This window comes from Anomaloglossus baeobatrachus, chromosome 7, assembly GCF_048569485.1.
Source record: "Anomaloglossus baeobatrachus isolate aAnoBae1 chromosome 7, aAnoBae1.hap1, whole genome shotgun sequence".
Lineage (NCBI taxonomy): Eukaryota > Metazoa > Chordata > Amphibia > Anura > Aromobatidae > Anomaloglossus > Anomaloglossus baeobatrachus.
Genome location: NC_134359.1, coordinates 77,079,634 through 77,093,869, shown reverse-complemented (window position 1 = coordinate 77,093,869; position 14,236 = coordinate 77,079,634). Strand labels below are relative to the sequence as shown.

Below are 14,236 nucleotides of genomic sequence, written 5' to 3'. Positions count from 1 at the left end.
CAGAGAGCCTGGCTAGGGGATTCATTCGGAGATCCTCCTCTCCTGCTGGAGCAGGTTTCTTCTTTGTCAAGAAAAAAGAGGGCGATTTACGTCCCTGCATCGACTACCGGGGTCTGAATCAGATCACTGTTAAGAACAAGTACCCTCTGCCGCTCATCCCCGAATTGTTTGACCGGCTTAGAGGAGCTCGTCTGTTCACCAAGCTGGATCTTCGGGGTGCTTACAATCTGGTGCGCATCCGCTCTGGTGACGAATGGAAGACCGCGTTTAATACGCGCGATGGACATTATGAGTACTGCGTGATGCCCTTCGGCCTGTGTAACGCCCCTGCCGTCTTCCAAGAACTGGTGAACGACGTGTTCCGAGACCTCCTCTACACCTGTGTGGTAGTATATCTAGATGACATCCTTGTCTTCTCTCCGGACCTCCCAACCCACAGAGAGCACGTACAGCTGGTTCTACGACGACTAAGAGAGAACCGTCTGTACGCAAAGTATGAGAAGTGTGTCTTTGAGCAGTCTTCTCTCCCCTTTCTGGGGTACATCATCTCTGAGACTGGACTGCAGATGGATCCCAAGAAGGTCTCCGCCATTCTCAACTGGCCTCCCCCTTCTGGACTGAAGGCAATCCAACGCTTCCTGGGATTCGCCAACTACTACCGCCAATTCGTCCCTCACTTCTCTGCTCTGACTGCTCCACTTTCCGCTTTGACTAAGAAAGAGGCAAATCCAAAGGACTGGTCGCCTGCGGCCGACGCCGCGTTTGGCTCTTTGAAGCGGGCTTTTGCTTCCTCGCCTGTACTTCACCGTCCGGAGTTGAACCGCCAGTTCACCTTGGAGGTGGATGCCTCCTCCTCAGGAGCCGGAGCAGTGCTCATGCAGAAGTCCTCCTCCGGGAAGATGGTGACTTGCGGATTCTTCTCCAAGGGCTTCTCAGCGCCTGAACGCAACTATACCATCGGGGACCGAGAGCTCTTGGCAGTCAAACTGGCACTGGAGGAATGGCGCTACCTCCTGGAAGGTGCAGTGTATCCCGTGATCATCTACACGGACCACAAGAACCTAGAATACCTGCGGTCCGCTCAGCGACTGAACCCACGGCAAGCCAGGTGGTCCTTATTCTTTGCCAGGTTCGACTTTCAGCTTCACTTCCGACCCGCGGACAAGAATGTACGCGCTGATGCCTTGTCCAGGTCTTTCATGCCCATGGAGCAGGAGGAAGAGACTACCCAACCCATCATCTGTCCTAGCAACATCATTCCGGTGGCCCCTGTTACCCTAGCCCAGATACCGCCCGGGAAGACCTATGTCTCCGATACCGACAGGCAAAAAGTGTTACACTGGGGTCATGCCTCAAAAACAGCCGGGCATGCTGGTCAGAAGAGAACATGGGGTGCGATTGTACGCCATTACTGGTGGCCATCCCTTCGCACGGACGTCGCTGCTTTTGTCTCTGCCTGCTCCTCCTGTGCCAGGAACAAGACGCCCAAACACTTGCCCCATGGCCGTCTTCTGCCTTTACCGATACCCTCAGTCCCGTGGCAACACATAGCAATGGACTTTATTACGGACTTGCCATTATCCTCCGGGCACACAGTCATATGGGTCGTGGTTGATCGATTCTCCAAAATGGCCCACTTCGTTCCTATGGCCGGACTGCCCTCTGCTCAGGAACTCGCGGAAGCCTATATACATCACATCTTCCGCTTGCATGGCTTTCCATCCCACATAGTGTCCGACAGAGGAACTCAGTTCACCTCCCGCTTCTGGAGGGCTCTATGCAAACATCTGGGAGTGACTCTGGACTTTTCTTCTTCTTACCATCCTCAGTCTAACGGCCAAGTGGAGAGGGTCAATCAAATCGTGACCTCATACCTACGTCACTATGTCAACGCCCATCACGACGACTGGTCCTCGCTTCTGCCTTGGGCTGAATTCTCCCATAACCACCACGTCAGTGAGTCATCCTCCGAATCTCCCTTCCATGTTGTTTATGGACTCCAGCCCGCCGTCCCATTGCCTATATCCCCTTCATCGGATGTTCCGGCTGCTGATACTGCAGTTCGTGACTTTGCTACCATTTGGGACTCTGTCAAAGCGTCCCTTGGGCGCGCTTCCCAGCGGATGAAGAAACACGCTGACAAGAGGCGTCTGGATCCTCCGTGTTTCTCTCCTGGTGACCTGGTCTGGCTTGCTTCCCAGTACATCCGATTGAAGATACCTTCCTACAAGCTGGGTCCTCGCTACATCGGGCCGTTTAAGGTCCTCAGCAAGATCAATGAGGTATCCTACAAGCTACAGCTCCCGGCCACGATGAGGATACCCAACTCCTTCCACGTCTCTCTGCTCAAGCCGGTTGTCCTTGGTCCCTTCTCCGCTGCTGCCAGTCCGGCCCCTCCTCCTATTGCCGATGATGACATCTATGCGGTAAGGGATATCGTGGCCATGAAGACCGTACGAGGTCGACAGTTCTTCCTGGTGGACTGGGAAGGGTATGGTCCTGAGGATAGGTCTTGGGAGCCCAGGGAGAACGTGGGCACTCCTCTTATCCGTGCCTTCATGTCCCGGTTGCGGGGAGGGGGGCGTGGGGGGGGGGGGTACTGTCACGCTCCCCGGGTCCTCACCCCCGTTCCCCGGCTCACCTGCCACGCTCTCCGCTCCCCAGTCACCGGATTCCGTCCGTCCCAGGGCTCCGGGCCCCCGATCCCGGCGCCCGACAGCTTCCCTGGACCTGGCCGGCTCCCCTGCGTCCTCCTCGCAGCCTCCTTCCCTGGCTTCTGGCACCCGGGCGGCGCGCATGCGCATTAGGGCGCGCGCGCGGTCACTGACCCTTTCTTAAAGGGCCAGCGTCCATTAACAGGAAATGAGGTTGCACAGGTACAGGGTATATAGGGGGTCATTGTCCAAGGGGGCGGGGCCTGATCTTCGTGTTCCCTGAGCTAGGAGTCAGGTCTCTTGGTGTTTATGTGCCTGTACTCACCTATCTGTCTTTGTAGAGCCGTACCTGCCTCGCCATCCAGTCTGCCGTGTCCTGATCCCCGCACGCTGTCCGTCTGCCATCTGACAGTCCGTACCATCCCGGATCCCTGCGGTGACCCGTCATCTTGCTCCAGAGGTTCCGGACCCCGCCTGATATCACCTCGGCCTCCGAACCTGAGCTACGTCACCAAGACCACCTTCTGTGACTCCGTGGTCCCTGGGACTCCTCCGCTGCCTTCTCTTGCACGGACTGTTCTACTGCCCATCAGTGCTTCAGCTGCCGGACTCCCTACCACCATCTCAGAGAGTTCGGTCCAGTGGATCCACCTCCTGGGTCTGCCCGACCGCCCGGCCGTGACAATATGCAGCGGAGCCCACGTTCTTTGTTTTCTATATTTCCGTTTTCTTTCTATGTGTGTTCTATGTGTCTGTGTCTATGTGTTCTGTGTCTGTGATGTGTGTGTGTGTGTGTGATCTGTGTGTTTGTTTACTCTCTGCTTTGCTTCCTCTTCCTGTAATGACATCACTTCCCTGCAAAACCGCAGACAGGCGATGTACATTACCGGAGGTAAACCGCGAAATACCGCAGGGAATAACGCAGGAAAATGCAGTGAACCGCACAGAATTTGCTGCCTGCGTTATTCCCTGCGGGATTTCATGATTAACATTGGAGTCAATGGAGTGAAATCCCGCAGCGATGTGCGGAAAAGAAGTTACATGCACTTGTTTTTGCTGCGGGATTCCCGCAGCAAAACATGCAGCTGTCAAATTCCGCCCAGTGCGCACAGGATTTTTTTTCTCCATAGGATTTGCTGGTGATTCACTGCAGAGATGTTATGAACATTTTCTGCAGCGAAACATGCAGCAAATCCGCGGAAAATCCGCGGCAAAATCCGGTAAGTGCGCACATAGCCTTAGGGTGTTACATTTCACTATAGGCAGCTAGTGGTTATTATTGATGTTCATACTTTCAATTCCAGGCTTGTTGGGATTGTTACATTGCAGTAGGTGATTTAATTGGGTGTGTAATGAGCACTAGTGGCAGTACAATTTAACTAGAATTTCATTCAGTCCACCTCCCAAAAAAAGCGGAATAAAAAGGTGTCAAAAAGATGTTTGTTCTCTAAGGTGTTACCATTGACATTCTTAGTAATTGCTACAAAAAAATAAACAAGCCAGAACACAGCTCTGTCAATGGTTAAATAAATGACTTAAAACACAGATATAGAATTTGCTGTACAAAACCACATGTTATTTATTTCGCACAGTGAATACTGTAACAATGAAACAAAGACCCAATGATTTATTTGCCATCTCTTCCCACTTATCCCACCAAAAAGAATAAGTTTACCATTACAGTGTATGTACTCCAAAATTGTGATATTTGCAGATAAAAAACCCTTTACCTGGCTACATTAGGATAATGGTATGGAGATGTCTATCAATGGGTTGGTCTAAGCCACTTAGTTCCAATGAATGATAAGCTTAAACGGGTTTTCTGATTCCAATAATGACTTTTAAGAACAACCATCTTTAAAGCGGGCTTTACACACTACGATATCGTTAATGTTTTATCGTCGGGGTCACGTCGTTTGTGACGCACATCCGGCGTCATTAACGATATCGCAGTGTGTGACACTTATGTGCAACCTAAAACGATCGCAAAAGCGGCCAAAATCGTTTGCCGCAGAGAGGTCGTCCTGAAACAAAAAATCGTTCTCTTCTAATTAGCAATGTTGTTCGTCGTTCCTGCGGCAGCACACATCGCTGTGAGTGACACCGCAGGAGCGAGGAACATCTCCTTACCTGCCTCCACCGCCAATGCGGAAGGAAGGAGGTGGGCGGGATGTTTACGTCCCGCTCATCTCCGCCCCTCCGCTTCTATTGGATGGCTGCCGTGTGACATCGCTGTGACGCCGCACAACCCGCCCCCTTAGAAAGGAGGCGGATCGCTGGTCAGAGCAACGTCGCAGGACAGGTAAGTCCGTGTGACGGGGTATGCGAGGTTGTGCGTGATGGGCAGCGATATGCCAGTGTCGAATAACCGGCGGAGGCAGGTACGATCGCTTGCGATATCGCTAGCGAGATCGCAGCGTGTAAAGCCTGCTTAAGTCCAACTCGTAACCACTTCTGTAATTGCTTTATCATTACAAATGTTTTTACCATTCTCCCCCTCCCTACATCTATTCCCTATATCTGATTTTTTTTTCTTAATTTACTGTGACACTTCATTTGAGGAGACTCCAAACAGGACGTCATGGGATAATGACTCTGCAGCCACTTATCTGCAGCTTCTGTCAACCCACATACCCGAAAACAGGACGCCAAGAGGGGGCAGCGCTGTTGTCACCTTCTACAGTCTTGTTACTACCTTCCCAAAGACATCTTGTTTCAGATGGGTGATGGAAAATTGACTGCAGCTTCAGTGGTCACCGCTCGCATTGTCAATGACGTTTCTTTTCCTAAAATGAGACATTATTTGGGGATGGGGATGAAAACAGCATTGCTGCCCCATAGCTTCTATCACCGTCCTTAAAAAAAATCTCATTAGGGTGAACCTGTTACCCATCCAGCTTAAATCACTACTTCCTGATGATCTCTCATTTCATGTAAAAATAGAGGTGATAGAAACAGGGACTCTTGCGGCGGTAAATGAATCTGCGGTCATTTCACTTCTCCATTCTCCCCTCACCCACCCCACCCCTGAAAAAGGATGTCATCAGTAGAGATGAGCGAACCATTGGAACTTTAGTTCGGAGGGTACAGTTGAACCTTAAAAAAGTTCAGTTTGTGACCCCGACTTGATCCGAACCTCAATTGAAGTCTGTAATTGGGCTGCAGCCAGCCATAAGCAGAACACTTTCGGGGGAGGGTGGACAGGGTTTTTAATTTTTTTTTGTGTGTATGTGTACACACTGTATCTGATCCCGCTGATTTGACCCCAAGTGCAAGCTGTTTAAACGCTGCACACAGCTTGCACAGGGTTGAGCATCAATCATACCCAATCACAGCGCTGCTCACTTGAGTGGTTTGCACTCGTAACTCACATGAACTTTGAACCCAAACTTTGTTTTTTTCGTAGTTGGTTTCCAAACTTGAACTGCGAACATCAAATCTCAGGTTTGCTCATCTCTAGTCCTCAGGGAACAGCAGTGACAGGAGCTGTAGCAATCGACTGCAACACTGCACCCTAATGATGTCCTATTTCAAGGGAAATGATAGAAGTTGTGCGGAAATTACTGCAGAATCATCCTCCTGTAATGTCCAGTTTGAGATTCTCCTCAAATGAAAAGCCACAGGAGGCACAGAAGAAAAACAAGTATAGGGAGAACAGTAGGGAATTTTATAATAATTTAAATTACAAAAGTGGTTAGGGCTTTAAGATAGATAGTTATAAAGGGCATTATAGGCATCAGACCAGATCACCCTTTTAATGCTTCTTAAGCATACCAAGACTTTTTTGACAAGTGCTTGCAATTTTGTAGGAACAGTTTAAAGAAAGCCCATTTTAGTTCCAACATGACCCTGTCCATTGTATGAAGGAAGGTCCATAAGTGAATGGTTGGGAGAGTTTGGTGGGGGAAGAACATGATCAGTCGCACAGAGCTCTGTTCTCAAGTCCATAAAATACCTTTGGGATGAAATGGAACAAAAATTCTGAGTCCAGCCCCCTCATCCAACATGTCTGTCCTCACAAATATAGCTTGTGTGAAAAGAAAAGAGACAAAACAAGACATTCCTTTGTGAAATATTGCTAGTTGGCCTCATTTACTGTAGAAATTCTAAATCTACACATAAATATTCACTTACCTTGAAGATTATTCTTATCCGCATAGCATATACATATGTAGTGATGATATCCCATGCTCCGAGGCTTAACCTCACTTTGACATTGTGGGTAACTGAACAACTCAGAGGAAAACAATTGCAGAGTTTACTGACACTATCACATGAGTCAATATACACATTCCAACTTGTTCCAAAAAATTAAATTAAAACCATTTTATTTTCCATTTAATATATATGGTTAAAAATTGTGTTTAAAAAAAAAACTCCACATTTTTTCCCTCTATCATGTTCTGATTCCTGACCTTACAATGCTCTTCTTAATGAATGGCCAAAGATTCCCCCAAACAACAAATTTTTGCATAATGCCTTCCCATAAGAGAAGAAGCTAGAAAGAGACCAACTACATATTATATGTGTCATGTACAGATGAAAAAGGGGCTCCTAGGCTGACCTTAAGAAGACTGGGGCCACTGTGCTGCCCTTATCTCGAAGGTAGCCATGATGGTAGCCAGGTTCGAGCATCCAGTGTGACCCTGTCTCCTATCTAAGCCTTAATACTACTCCTCCCCACCCTGGGAAACCCAGTAACCAAAACCCCACAAATAGGCACAAACAAGGATAAACAAAAACTCATGTACACTGCACTCATACACAAATGAGAGACAGTATGTGAACTGGGGAGTAATGTAAAAGGGGTAGGAAATAAATACACAACTGGAGAACTCAAACACCACGCAGAACCGCATTTTGTTGAACACCATAGAGTAGAGGAGCCGAGGAAGCAGAAGCTATTTCTGGCACTCAGTAAAAACATAATAAAGAGTGCATGCAGCTGAGGATGGTAATCAGCAGCCTGAGCTCCCAGCAGGAATTAACTCCTGCTGAACTGGAGAGCAACACAACCAGAACCAGCCGACGCCCATGAGAGGCTGTGCAACAAAGGAATCCCAGGCTGCCTGTTGGCCTCTGCAATGCGAACAGAGTCTGACGCCACTATGATACCCAGTGAGTGCAACACTAAACACCGCATGACAATATGGATTTAGATCAGGAGGTCATAAAAGCTCCTTCAAGTGTAATGTTTAGGTTTCCCAATTATTTTGGCTTGAAGTGTATATTGCGTGATAAGGTATAATATTTAGGCCATTTTGACTGTATATGAATCAATATGAAAGTATGGGGAGATGTAACAAAAGAGAATAGGACAGGTGAAAAAATTGCCTTTTGACAACCAATTTGTTCACTGCTTTAAATCTTCAAAAAGTTTATGAAAAATGGAAGGTGCAATCCGACTGTTTGCTATAGAAAAAAATCTCCTTTTTCCTTTGCATCCCTTTTGATACAATTTCCTTAAATTTTCTGCTTGGCTATTTTGTCTTTATGATTACTAATGTAATGAGACCGGAACATTATACTACATATGTTTTATACTAACGTCTATTTTTGTATGTTTGTATTTGCAGACCTGAAGTAAAATATTGATATTGGCAACTTGAAAGAAGATTTTTTAATCTACATTAATATCAACATATAACCAAACAAAAATGTCTGTATGCATTAACAATTGAGAGAGATATTGACTGTAGTATTGCAACAAGTACTGAAACCAAATAAATTGATTAATGTTGTGGTTGATTGATTTATTAATTAATTACAGGAGTTAACTTTACGGGTAATTTATGTCTGTTGGTTTTTGGTTATTTTTGTCTTAGAAAATTGAGGCAAAAAAATCAATCACTGTAGTATTGCAAAATGGTTTCTCTTAGAGAATTTTAGCATGGAATGATCACTTTGTTCATTTTATCTAAATTTTTATGTAAGCCTTAGAGCTTTTATTATTTTCCTAATGTAATTGTAGGTTGCTATGATAAAACACAGTAATTCTGCATCTACATGGTGACTTTGGCTGCGACACAGGTCACGTAGCCAAGGTTTGCTATGTGCCAATACTACAGCACAGTGTAATCCAGATGAATGGGGTTGAATTGCGACCCCTTACGGTACCACAAGAAAGTTGCTAAAATTTGGATCCAATTTGATTTTTTAGGGGCAGAGACCCTCATTCCACTGATCTATCGCTTACTGGGCTGATTACTGGAGTTTTGCTAAAATTACTGTGTAATCACCAGGAGATTATCATTAGAGATGAGCGAACCTTTGGAAGTTTGGTTCTCAGGGCCCAGTCAAACCTTAGATAAGGTTCGGTTTGTGACCCTGACTTAATCCAAACCTCAATGGAAGTCAGTAATTGGGCAGTTCATGTCTCCATCCACATGCAGCCAGTCATAAGCAGAACACTTCTAATGGCGGATTTTTCAATTTTTATTGTGTGTGTGCACACATTACACCAGATCATGCTGATTTTACCCCCAGTATGAGCCATTCAAACACTGCATGCGGCTTCCACAGTGCTGAGCATCAGTCATACTCGAGCACAGCGCTGCTTGCTTGAGCGGTTTGCAGTCAAAGCTCACTCGAACTTCGAATCCAAACTTGATTTTTTGAGAAGTCAGTTTCTGAACCTGAACCTTAAACCTCAGGTTCGCTCAGCTCTAATTATTAGGGATGATCGAATACCTCAAATATTCAGCTTCGACGAATAGGTCGCCATTATGCGAACATTCAATGCGCAATGTAAGTCTATGGGAAACCCGAATAGTTCCGAATAGTTGTAATTTGGGTTTCCCATAGACTTACATTGCGCATTGAATATTTGCGAATAGTCGAATAGCGGCGACCTAGTCGTCAAATATTCGCGAAGCCGAATATTTGAGGTATTCGATCATCCCTACTAATTATCACTAGAAAACTACTTTGCCTGTTGGTAGTTAGTCCAGCATATTCAAGAGCTCTGTGTAACCCACCACTGACTGGCAGGTTTTTGTGTACACTGTATATGCACCTAAAGCTGCCAATCAGTGTTGTGGGCGGCATTATGAAGCTCCACATTAAAATAACTGCTAGAACTGGAGCTGAAAACATTGATTTTATCAAAATGACAGCAAACAGCTCAGTAAGTGAAACATCGCTGGAATCAGGATCTCTGTTCCTACATTATGCTTCTCTCAGATGGGATCGCAAAATCCTGGTGACAGAATCTTTTTGGATGAGATGTAAATAATCTTTCTTAGGAAATATGAAGTATTTGTTCCAGTTTAGATTTTAGTTTTGTTACAAAATATTAGATTAATTTTCCTGCACAGGTAACATTTTTTTTACTCTAATTTCAAGCTTGTGATTAACTTATTTCAATATATTTGAGAAATACAGACAAACTAAACATGTGACCTTAAAAAACACGACTTTTACATGTATGTAAGACATTATCTGCAAAATATCTGAAGACCTGAACATAGAGTTATTCGAGACAAACACAATGAAATAGGTGACGCATCTAAAATTACTCATTATATATTAATTCATAGGTTTGATTACATCTCTCTGTTCTGATCCATTTAGATTTAATGTTAGGAGGTGTTAAGTGTGCTGGTATAGGTAATCTAAAAATTAAGGATTCTAAGATATCTGCTGTTACTTGTAAGATTATGATTCATCTTTGGATAAGTAGGAATTTGCCCTCTATTGAATAGTGGGTGTTAAATGTTGGTAATGTTATGATGACTCAAGAAAAGATCTACTATTTGTTGCTGAATTCAATATTTTTGCACACATTAGTTACTTGTGTGTAACAAAATTTTAAAATTCTATCTTAATGAACATTGGTTTTTTTTTCTTTTTTCATTCATTCTTTTCTGTTTTGTCTTCTGTTTCATTCCTGAGATTTGGATTTTGAACTCTAATATCTGATTTATATGTGATTTTAATAAAATTTGTATTAAAAATAGTTCCTTCATCAAGGTACTTTGCAAAAATAATAATGTACAATAACCAAATAAAGCTTTCATGAATTCCCATGACTTGCATCAATGAGCCTTGGGTGGTTATGACCTGTCACCAGATCTGTTACCTTGGACCACTTTTGGTTGGTACTCACCACTGCATATCAAAAACATTTAATAAAATTTGCAATTTTGAAATTGCTCTACTTTTCTATTCTTCACAATTTCAGCCTTGTCAAAGTTTCTTAGAACCTTATATTTATGTCCATTTTACTATGTTTAATAAATCAACTTAACAAACTGATTTTTTTCCCACTAACTGTCTAATACATATTACACATTGACAGGTTCCATTTTCACAAGGTAGGAAAAAATAATATTATTGGTCGTCAGTGGTTTTATTGTTTTGCCTGATCAGTGTATAATATGGTCATATGCAGCTATAAGGCTATGTGCCCACAGACCATGTACCCGTGGATTTTGCTGCAGAAAACCTGTGGAGTTATCTGGATTTTCCAGATAAATCCACAGGTTTACGCAAGTACAGACACTCCCCTTGTTATCCTATGGGATTTGGGGAGCGCTGTATCAATGCTGCGGTATGTGCGGCTGCGGAATATGCTGCGGATTTCCCGCAGCCGCACGTAACTGAATGTCAATTACTCATTCAAAAATATCTGCGGAATTCCTGCCTTTCCGCTATGGAGATAGAGGGTGGGACTTCTGCAGGTATTTCCGCACATGTCCCGCAGGTTTACCGCAACAAAAATGCTCGAATAATGCAGCAATGGATAGCTGCGAATTCTGGGGAGCAGCTGTGGGAAACCTGCAGACAAACCTGCAGCAAAATCCACGGGTACGTTGTCCCATGGGCACATGGCCTAAGACTCCTCACCACTGACAGTCAGATTGGTTGTCAGTCTCCGCAAGGAGAAATGTTTTCCCCTTAGACCCTACTATAGCCTCTCATACAGCCAGATAAGATCTCATACTTTGCACTGACGAGGGACATTCATCCCAAAACACCATGACTGCAAATTGAGGTTCTGATCTGACATAAATCTTAGGTCCTATGAAAAGGCTTGTTAAATAGCTACTTTTGACATTTAGGATTGCTACTTCCAATAGGTGGCACTAGAGTTTGTCTCCTTCCTCCCTGAAGAGAAAATTTTAATACGGTCATAAAATTAATTAGGATTTCAGGTGGTGAAAAGGCTAAGGCAATCTAAGGTGCCCTTTTTACCAGAAGCAGCTGATACACGCACACTAGAGATGAGCGGACCCGTGAAAGTTCGGTTCAGTAGGTTATGCTGGATTTTAGATAATGTTTGGTTTGGAATCTGGACTTGACTTGAACCCCAGTGGAAGTCACTAATTGGGCAGTTTGGATCTCCACCCATATACAGCCATCCACTTCTGAGGGCAGGTGGGTGGGTTTTCTTCAAGCAGTGTTACAGGATGAAGTCGGTATCGTTCAGGAAAAACATGATTTTCATGCAGGACAATGCTTCATCACATGCATCCAAATACTCCACAGCGTGCATGGCCAGTAAAGGTCTAAAAGATGAAAAAATAATGACATGGCCCCCTTGTTGACCTGATCTGAACCCCATCGAGAACCTGTGGTACCTCAAAAATTTAAGATCTACAGGGAGGGAAAACAGTACACCTCTCGGAACCGTGTCTGGGAGGCTGTGGTGGCTGCTGCACGCAATATTGATCGTAAACAGATGAAGCAACTGACAGAATATATGGATGGTAGGCTGTTGAGTGTCATCATAAAGAAAGGTGGCTATATTAGTCACTAATTTTTGGGGGTTTTGTTTTTGCATGTCAGAAATGTTTATTTCTAAATTTTGTGCAGTTATATTGGTTTACCTGGTGAAAATAAACAAGTGAGATGGGAATATATTTGGTTTTTATTAAGTTGCCTAATAATTCTGCACAGTAATAGTTACCTGCACATACAGATATCCTCTTAAGATAGCCAAATCTAAAAAAAACCCACTCCAACTTCCAAAAATATTAAGCTTTGATATTTATGAGTCTTTTGGGTTGATTGAGAATATAGTTGTTGATCAATAATGAAAAAAATCCTCTAAAATACAACTTACCTAATAACTCTGCACACGGTGTACAGTATGAGCCCTTACATGAACTCACTATATACAGTATGAACCCTTCAGTAGCCCCCTATATACAGGATGTGCTCTCACATAGTCCCCCTAAATACAGTATGAGCCCCTTACATAGCCCTTGTATACCGCATACCTCCAGTGTGAGCTGTTCAAACACTGCAAGCGGTTTGCACTGGGCTGAGCACCGAGCGTACCCGAGTACAGCGATGCTCGCTCAAGTGGTTAGCATATGTAAACTCTGAACTCGAACACTGATTTTTTCTTTTAGTAAAGTCTGTGTTCAGTACGACCACCAAACCTTACTTTTCAGGTTTGCTCATCTCTACCCAGTACAACTTCACAGGTCACACACCATTAAGGCTGGCTTTGGTTATACGCTATGGACTAAGAAGAGATCCCCAGTGCAAGAACAATATATGGGCCCTTTGCAGTTCAATACCTCATCAAATGCTCAATTTTACCTGCTTTGTAGGAAGAAATGCCGCACTTGTGTCCAGGTTTTCTTGTTTTGGCTGCACAGGTTGCTGCAATGGTGTTTCCAACCCTGCCAAGGTTCATGGGTTTACACCACTATACGATGTAATGTCTGTGATATAAATTTGATTTGTTTTACACTTAGCTCTTCTGTACTGATTCATTGTTTTCTTTCCTGTCTTATTGCCTATGGATCCCACATCATCTGAATATCATAATCATATTTTTCATAGAAGAAAACATCATAAATTAAAGGGAACCTGTCATCAGAAATTTAGCTATAAAGCTAAAAGTTCCCCCCTCTGCAGCTCCTGGGCTGCATTCTAGGAAGCTTCCTATAGTTTTTGTGGCACCTTTTATCCCAAAATAAACACTTTGTAAACTGGTACCTTCTCGTATGTAAATTTCTTAAATTTTCCATGTGGGCGGGCTGCCTGGGGTCCGTTGCTGTTCCTCCATCATATTTACGCGGCCCCCGAATGCTGATTTTGAAAGCTCAGGACACCGCCCCTGGGTGCCCGTGGTCCCGCGCATGCGCTGTTCCACTGTAGCGGTGCCGTGCACTGTGTGCACGTGTGACCGGTGTGACGCTTTGCGCGGGCACGAGGTTATGGGCGGCGCTGTTAGTGTCATCAGTAAGTGCCGCCCATAACCTCGTGACCGCACTTTCCCCTATTCTATATATATACTCTGATGCTTGCCGCGTCTCCCCATAACCTAAGCTCTCCTGCTCCGTCCGCTCCTCCCATCTATTTCCTGCTGCTGAGCAGGATGGGAAGGAGGGAACGTCCGGGCATCAGGCCAGCGAGCGCTTACGCATAACGCTGTAAAATAGGGGAAAGTGTGGTCACGAGGTTATGGGCGGCACTTACTGATGACACTAACAGCGCCGCCCATAACCTCGTGCCCGCGCAAAGCGTCACAGCGGTCACACGTGCACACAGTGCACGGCACCGCTACAGTGGAACAGCGCATGCGCGGGACCACGGGCACCCAGGGGCAGTGTCCTGAGCTTTCA

At 44.9% G+C, this 14,236-nt stretch overlaps 1 long non-coding RNA gene across 1 annotated transcript in view; it reads left to right on the top strand.

Annotated features, from left to right (window-relative positions):
* The window catches only part of LOC142245902 (uncharacterized), a 60,970-nt gene extending 50,023 nt beyond the window's left edge, over positions 1 to 10,947 (top strand). Inside the window, exon 4 of the long non-coding RNA XR_012724806.1 lies at positions 8,231 to 10,947. This is a non-coding gene — a long non-coding RNA (uncharacterized LOC142245902). The remainder of the gene's footprint in view (positions 1 to 8,230) is intronic.
* The last annotated feature ends 3,289 nt before the right edge of the window (positions 10,948 to 14,236 follow it).